The sequence below is a fragment of the Crocuta crocuta genome, unplaced genomic scaffold (genome assembly GCF_008692635.1).
Source record: "Crocuta crocuta isolate KB4526 unplaced genomic scaffold, BGI_CrCroc_1.0 scaffold264, whole genome shotgun sequence".
NCBI lineage: Eukaryota > Metazoa > Chordata > Mammalia > Carnivora > Hyaenidae > Crocuta > Crocuta crocuta.
In genome coordinates this window covers 2,024,714-2,032,213 of record NW_027529597.1, presented here as the reverse complement: position 1 = coordinate 2,032,213, position 7,500 = coordinate 2,024,714, and the positions used below count along the sequence as shown (strand labels likewise).

Here is a 7,500-nt window from a genome sequence, read left to right as displayed (position 1 = left end):
GCCACGCTCACACCAACAAATACATATTCTTCCCTTAGCTTTGCTAATAGCACACAAGTACAAATTTGTAATAAATTTAAAGTTTTTTTTTTCATTTTTGAGAGAGAGAGAGAGAGAGAGAACAGGAGAGGGGCATAGAGAGAGAGGGAGAGAGAGAATCCCAAGTAGGCTCCACATCATCAGCATGTAGCCCAACGTGGGGCTCAATCCTCTGAACCGTGATATCATGACCTGAGCTGAAAACAAGAGTTGGATGCTTAACTGACTGAACCACTTGAGTGCCCTGAAATGCAATAATAATGTTCATACATTGCCAAATATCCTGACCAGTTACAAATTTGTAGACTTGCATTGAATGAGGGATCTTTTCAATTTAAAATCTTTTTTAGATCTTCAACAAGATCTAGCATATTGTCAAGTTTGGGGTCATTCTCTTACTGTCAAAAAGTTAATTAAACTTTTTACTTTGAGAACGTCAATCCACAGGCTGCTCTATGAGAGAATACAGAGAGATCTCATGTATACTTTACCCAGTTTTCCTCATCTTATAAGACTAGTATAGTATCGGGGCACCTGGGTGGCTCAGTCAGTTAAGCATCTGACTTTGGCTCAGGTCATGATCTCGCAGTTTGTGAGTTCGAGCCCCGCATCAGGCTCTGTGCTGATAGCCCAGAGCCTGGAGCCTGTTTCGGATTCTGTGTCTCCCTCTCTCTTTGTCCCTCCCCTGCTTGTGCTCTGTCTCTGTCTCAAAAATCAATAAACTATAAGAATTTAAAAAAAAAAAAAAAAAAATTAAAAAAAAAAAAAAAAAAGACTAGTATAGTATCACAACCAAGACTTAATTCTGATATAATCCTCTGATCTAATTCAAATTTTGTTCATTTTCCTGTACACATTTGTATGTGTAGATTTGATTCTATGCAATTGGAAAACATAGATTCATGTACCTACCAATATAGTCAAAATATGGAACAGTTCTATTATTCCGAGGACGCTTCACATTAACCTTTTTATTACAACATCTACCTCCCTTTTGACCTCTTTGCCTCTTCTCTAACTCTTGGAAAAGATTAATCTGTTTATTTCTATAACTGTGTCATTTTAGGGATGCTCTATAGATAGATTCATAATGTATGTACCCTTTGAGGTTGGTTCCCCACATCCATCAGCTTATAATTCCCTTGAGACTCGTCCAAGTTGTTCTGTATAAATAATTCCTTCCTTTATAACTGGAGAGTATTTTGTGGTATGGGTGTACCACAGCTCTGCTTGCTCATTCACTGCTTGTATATTCACCCATTAAAGATGGCTGCATTATCTCTGCTGTTTTGGTCTACAACAAATAAGGCCACTGTGAACACTTTGTACAGGTTTCGGTGTGAACCCAATTCTTTAGTTCTCTGTGATAAATGTCTGAGAATGCTTAGTTGTACGTCTAGTTTTCAACGATTTGCCAAACTATTTTCTTTTAACTAACACTATCCTTCTCTTATAACCTATTAGGAAAGATAGTAAACAAATAATGACATTAGCTAAAATTCTGTCAACACATTGTCAGGATAGATACAGATAAAAATACCTTCAATGTAAATTTTACTGGTTAGTATGCAGCTTGAAATGCACATTAAGCTATACTTAATGATTATTTACAGGATGAACACATCCATGTTTTTAGCACCCAGAGCATGTACCAGAACATCGCTTGAATCTTGGAAGACTGCTCAGGTCCCTACCAGTTGTACCCATAACCCACACCTTTCAGGTAAACACAGTCCTGATTTCTAATGACAACAGGGCTTTTGTCTACTCTCAAAATTTACATACATGGTTTCATATTGTATGTACTTTTGCATCAGTCTTTGTTTAACGTTGTGTTTGTGAGATAAATCCATGATTTGGTATATAATTTTTTTGATGTCTTTTATTTTTGAGAGAAAGAGAGCAAGTGGGATAGGTGCAGAGAGAGAGGGGGAAAGAGAATCCCAAGCGGGCTCTGCACTGACAGAAGAGACCCCAGTGTGGTATTCAAACTCACAGACCATGAGGCCATGACCTGAACTGAAGTCAGAGACTCAAATTGAGCCACTCAGATGCCCCTCCAAGATTTGGTTTATTGTGACTCATGATATAGATCCCCTATTCTTGTTGCTGTGTAGTATCTTATTGTATGCATCTATCACAATTTAGTTATCTATTCTATTGTTAATTGCATTTTGATTGTTCCTAATTTTTATCTATTATGAATACTACTAGTATGTGTCATTCTTGTATGTGTCTCTTTGTGAACACATGGAAGCATTTCTTTTGAGTGTGTACCTATGAGAAGAATAGTTCAGGCGATATGCACGTATTCAGCTTTGGCAGATGTTGCCAAATGGTTTACTAAGATGGTTGTGCTAATTTATGTTCCCACCAGCAGTGTATGGGGACCCCATATTTAAATATATATTTTAAATCTCCTTTTTGTCACATAAGAAAACTGAGACTAAAGACTTTATAAAGTTTTTCAGGGTGCCTGCGTAGCTCAGTTGGTAGACATCCAACTCTTAATTTCTGCTCAGGTCATGATACCAGGGTCATGGGATTAAGCCTTGAGTTGGGCTCCATGCTGAACATGGAGCTTGCTTAGGATTCTCTCTCTCTGTCCCTTTGCCCCTCTGCCCCTCTCTCCCAGTCTCTCTCTTTCTCTCAAATTAAAAAATAAATATATGTTAATTTATTTTTTATGTCACATAACTAATAAGAGAAAAATCCTTGGTTTGAACCTAGGTGTGTCTGACTCCAGTAATATTCTTTTTCTATTAGACCATAACATCTGTTACTTGACTGCAGTCAATATACTTCAATCTCCCACTTTTTCCATAAATGAACGCTTCATATATTTTGTTCCTTTGATGTCCTTCTACTCAAGGTCCAACAAAGGAAAATCATGGTTACTGCCTTTATTCTGCCTGCGCACAGCCACGTCTTCCCACTTTTGATCAACCCTAGTAACTTGCCACTATATCACTTCAATAAATGCTCATTTCCCTATTTGCTTTTCAATGTTTATTTATTTATTTTGAGAGAGAGTGTGTAGTGAGTGGGTGAGGGACATTGAGAGAGGGAGAGAGAGACTCCCAATAGCTCTTCACTGTCAGCGCAAAGCCCAATATGGGGCTGGATCTCAAGAACCCAGAGATCATGACCTGTGCCAAAACCAATAGTTGGACACACAACTGACTGAGCCACCCAGGCACCCCTCTTGTTTTAATATTTAATTTCTAAATATTCTTAGTTGAAAATTTTGTCATCTAGAGTACAAGTGCTTTGAGAGTTAATATATCCTTTGCTATCTATCCTGTTTATCAATAAAAATTGTTAAGCTTAATTGATGTCTAGATACTTCAAGGTTAACAAGGTCATCTGAAGTTTAAGTGAGATAGCAGACCAATGGGAAGCAAAATCTAGAAACACAAAGTTTTGAAGGAAATCCTGTACATACACGGGCTGAAATGGCAGACACACTGAATTCCAAAATAATGAGTGGAGTTAAATTTTAGTTTGCAATGTTATTTATAACTTACTGAGCTCAACGAATTTGAATCAAATAAAAAGCTCAAATCACAAGTGAAATGAAATATATTACTTGAGGGAAATACAAATTAAGAGTGATAAATTGAATGCTAAAAGTTGGTTTTAGAGGAAAGGTGAAAAAATAGGGAATTAGAAAGATGGAAACTATCTGATAATAATTATTCTCAATGATAAGGTCCACAGGGGAAGGACTCTTTTTGTCTGCAAAGGAGAAGATTTTGTTTACTTCACATTTATTAGGAAAGTACTTGCTACGTATGTCTGAGTGCTTTAGATGTTTTAATATGAATTGAAAAGCAGGAGAAAGAAGAAATAATCTAAAGCCATAAGAAATTCAAAGAAAACCATGGCTGATAGTTTGCTTTGAAAATTTTCACACAATTTTCATAAAATAGCTTTGCTTTAGATCGTTAGAGGCTCCTCTTAGCTCTATAAGATGGTGCACCATAAAATTGTACAATAAATAGAATCCACAATTAAAATAATTAAAATATTTCACCACCAAAAAAATTCAATTTCTAGTCTTATATTATCATATGATTTTCTGTTACATAAAGACAAGTTGTATTAAGAGACTCTGCAATGGAGGAATTGAACTTGTACTGCAAGTCGATGGTAACATCAAGCCTAGAACACATTGCTCCTGGCATCAGTTATAGATTATGGTCAATGAAAGACAAGGCACAGTAGCAGAATTTCAGTATTTGATCTGAGGTTTTCCTACCTGAACGTTTACATTTCTCTACTGCCTGAGTAATAATAATACACATATCTTTATACTTAACAATTTATTTGTAGAAATTTGTAAGTAAAAATACTTGCTGAAGTGTTTAAAGATATATATACATATTTTGTATTGTGCTTATACTATATATAATAATCATACATATATATCAAAGTGATTTTAAGTAGGAAATACATAATGTGGAGGACTGGTTAAATTATACCTAAATGTTATATAGCCATTAAAAATAACGACCATAACCATTTAGATACAGGTTTAGAAGAGCAAATTCAGATTGCTAAGAAAAAAAAATTAAAATACATATATTATAACCTAGTTTTTAATTTTGTAAATGAAAACTCATCTAGTATACTTTGCATTTCCAAGGTATATATCACACAAGAGAAAAACCTAGGGAGTGGTGAAATTCTGCTTGGTTGAAACAGAGAAGAGCAGTTCTGCTGTTAATCAGGCTGGGTGAAAGGAAGCTGCAGACACAGTCAGCCACCAAGTCATCAGGAAACAATCTTCCAAAGTCATGCAGCAGCTGGAAATTGCCTTGGGAGACACTGGGTGACTGCTACTTCTTTCCACTGAGGCATGCTTGAGGATACCCGTCTGCTACTGGGGATACCCAATGACTAACCTATCCCACCTCTGACAGCTTCCAACCCCTAGTAAATCCCATTGCTCCTTACTTCCACCTGAGAGGCTGCAGCCAGTTCAGAACTGATCCCAGCTTCCATTAGGTCCCCGTCCAAATCAGGACCCTGCAGTGAGAACCCAAAGAATACAACTGATGCTTCTCTCCTCTGGCTTGTCGAGAGGCATCCCATGGTTAGTCTGGAGTGCCTGCTCTTAATTCTTTGAGCCAAGAAATTAAGTTTTGTCCAACTATACATTTATCCCCAGTGATCTTTGGCAATTTAATTGGGTTTTAACAGCAACATGAACATACATGCATTCAGAGAGGTATGTGCATGTATTCATCTACCTACTTACCTATTATCTCAGAACATAAAACAAAAAGTTCTGGAGTGGAAATATCACATTTAAGCAGCTATTACCCTGAAATAAATAAAAGAAGTTTGAAGAAAGCTTTTTTTTAATCATTTAGCATTTTCTTATTATAATGTTTACAGTAGATCTGTGTTACTGTTTTTTTGTTGTTGTTTTTTAAGAGGGGAAATTAATGAACAAAATCATTATTTTACCTCTGCCAATTCTTTGTGTCTCTCTAAGTACATACACACTCGTAATCATACCCACACACAAACACACATAAAGCATATACCCCTTCTGAGAAAATTGAGTGTCTTGAGTGTAGATCAAGAAACTATAAATACAAGTAATTGTTCCTTCACTGTTTTTTTAATATTTATTTTGAGAGAGAGACAGAGACAGACAGACAGTGAGACTGAGAGAGAGAGAGAGAGAGAGAGAGAGAATCCCAAGCAGGCTCTGTTCTGTCAGTGCAAAACTGACAGGGGACTCAATCTCAGAAACCACAAGATCACTATCTGAGCCGAAATCAAGAGCCGGGTGCCTAACTGACTGAATGAGGAACACCTCGTTCAATTGTTTTAAAAATTTCAAATCTATGGGGTGCCTGGGTGGCTCAGGAGGTTAAGTGTCCGACTTCAGCTCAGGTCATGACCTCGCGGTTCGTGGGTTCGAGCCCCGCGTCGGGCTCTGTGCTGACAGCTCAGAGCCTGGAGCCTGTTTCAGATTCTGTATCTCCCTCTCTCTCTGACCCTCCCCTGCTCACGCTGTTGTCTGTGTGTGTGTGTCTCTCTCTCAGAAATAAATAAAACATTTAAAAAATTTTTAAATAAAACAATTGCTTGCTTAAAATAAACTGGAACCAAGAATCAGAGTAAAGGTTTCCTAGATCAGGATTTGATTAAACTGCTCTCAAGGTATGGTTCTCCCACACATTCCTGGCAACAAAGGGGCCTATGGGTTAGAAAGGAAACCAAGTAGTGCAGAGGTAAAGGGCCATAGTTCACCTCAATTACCTGCCATTTCTGTTTCTTCTTCTCTGAAAGAGAACACAGATGGGAAAGTAATTAATGCACACACTGATTAGTCATCTCATTTGCCAATTGTACTTGGTAAATAAACCAGACTGCAGGTTGAAGTGAGGCGAAGCCAGTAGGATGAGATAAAGAGATACCTATGGTGGGATTGTCAGTTAACCGTAAAATAGATTATACATTTCTTTGCACATGATTTTAACAGGGAGGCAAGAGTAAGAAAGGTAAATCTGAGGACTTGTCTTTTTTTTTTAAGATAAAAATGTGAGGGGCCTGGGTGGCTCAGCTGGTAAAGAGTCTAACTCTTGATTTCTGCTCAGGTCATGATCTTACTTTTTGTGAGTTTGAGACCCTCTTCTGGCTCACAGTGACTGTGCAGAGGCTGCTGGGGATTCTCTCTCTCTCTCCACCTGTCCTGCTCTTGGTCTCCCGCTCTCTCAAAATAAATATATATACTATGTTTTAAAAAAAGATAAACACGTGACCAAAAACATTTTATGCTTTATCAGCAAGTGTTTTGGCAACGTTCAATTTAATGCAAATAATTATTGTGCATGAATCCAATTTTTGAAGAACCCATCCAATCTACCAATGTAAAAGCAGCTACTGACTTTTTATAGAATGGCAGATAAATTTTCGATACTAATAGTCAATACAAAACTATAATTTTTTTAAATGTTTTTTATTTATTTCTGAGATAGAGAGAGAACAGCATGAACAGGGGAGGGTCAGAGAGAGAAGGAGACACAGAATCTGAAACAGGCTCCAGGCCCTGAGCTGTCAGCACAGAGCCCGATCCGGGGCTAGAACCCATGAAGTGTGAGATCATGACCTGAGCCGAAGTTGGACGTTCAACCTACTGAGCCACCCAGGCACCCCCAAAACTATACTTTTTTTGAGTTGTACCTTATCTTTGGAACCTGTTGATATGAATTAATTCCATCAGAAAAATATATATTTGCCTTGGATACAAGGCAGTGTACTAATGCTGTGAATGGGATTTCCACATACTTTATTAAAAAGTTGCAAAAACTAAAAGAAATCAGAGTGAAAGCATAGGGTAAATATCACATGTCCCCAAACCACCTTCCTCTCAATGCTGATTGTGGGATTGAGCTTCTGGGCTCTTCTTCATATTTAAGTGAGAAAAATTGTAAGCCTGCG

At 37.5% G+C, this 7,500-nt stretch overlaps 1 long non-coding RNA gene across 1 annotated transcript in view; it reads left to right on the top strand.

Moving 5' to 3' along the window:
- The window catches only part of LOC144229743 (uncharacterized), a 50,970-nt gene that overhangs the window by 23,996 nt on the left and 19,474 nt on the right, over positions 1-7,500 (top strand). Inside the window, exon 2 of the long non-coding RNA XR_013334586.1 lies at positions 1,653-1,762. This is a non-coding gene — a long non-coding RNA (uncharacterized LOC144229743). The remainder of the gene's footprint in view (positions 1-1,652; positions 1,763-7,500) is intronic.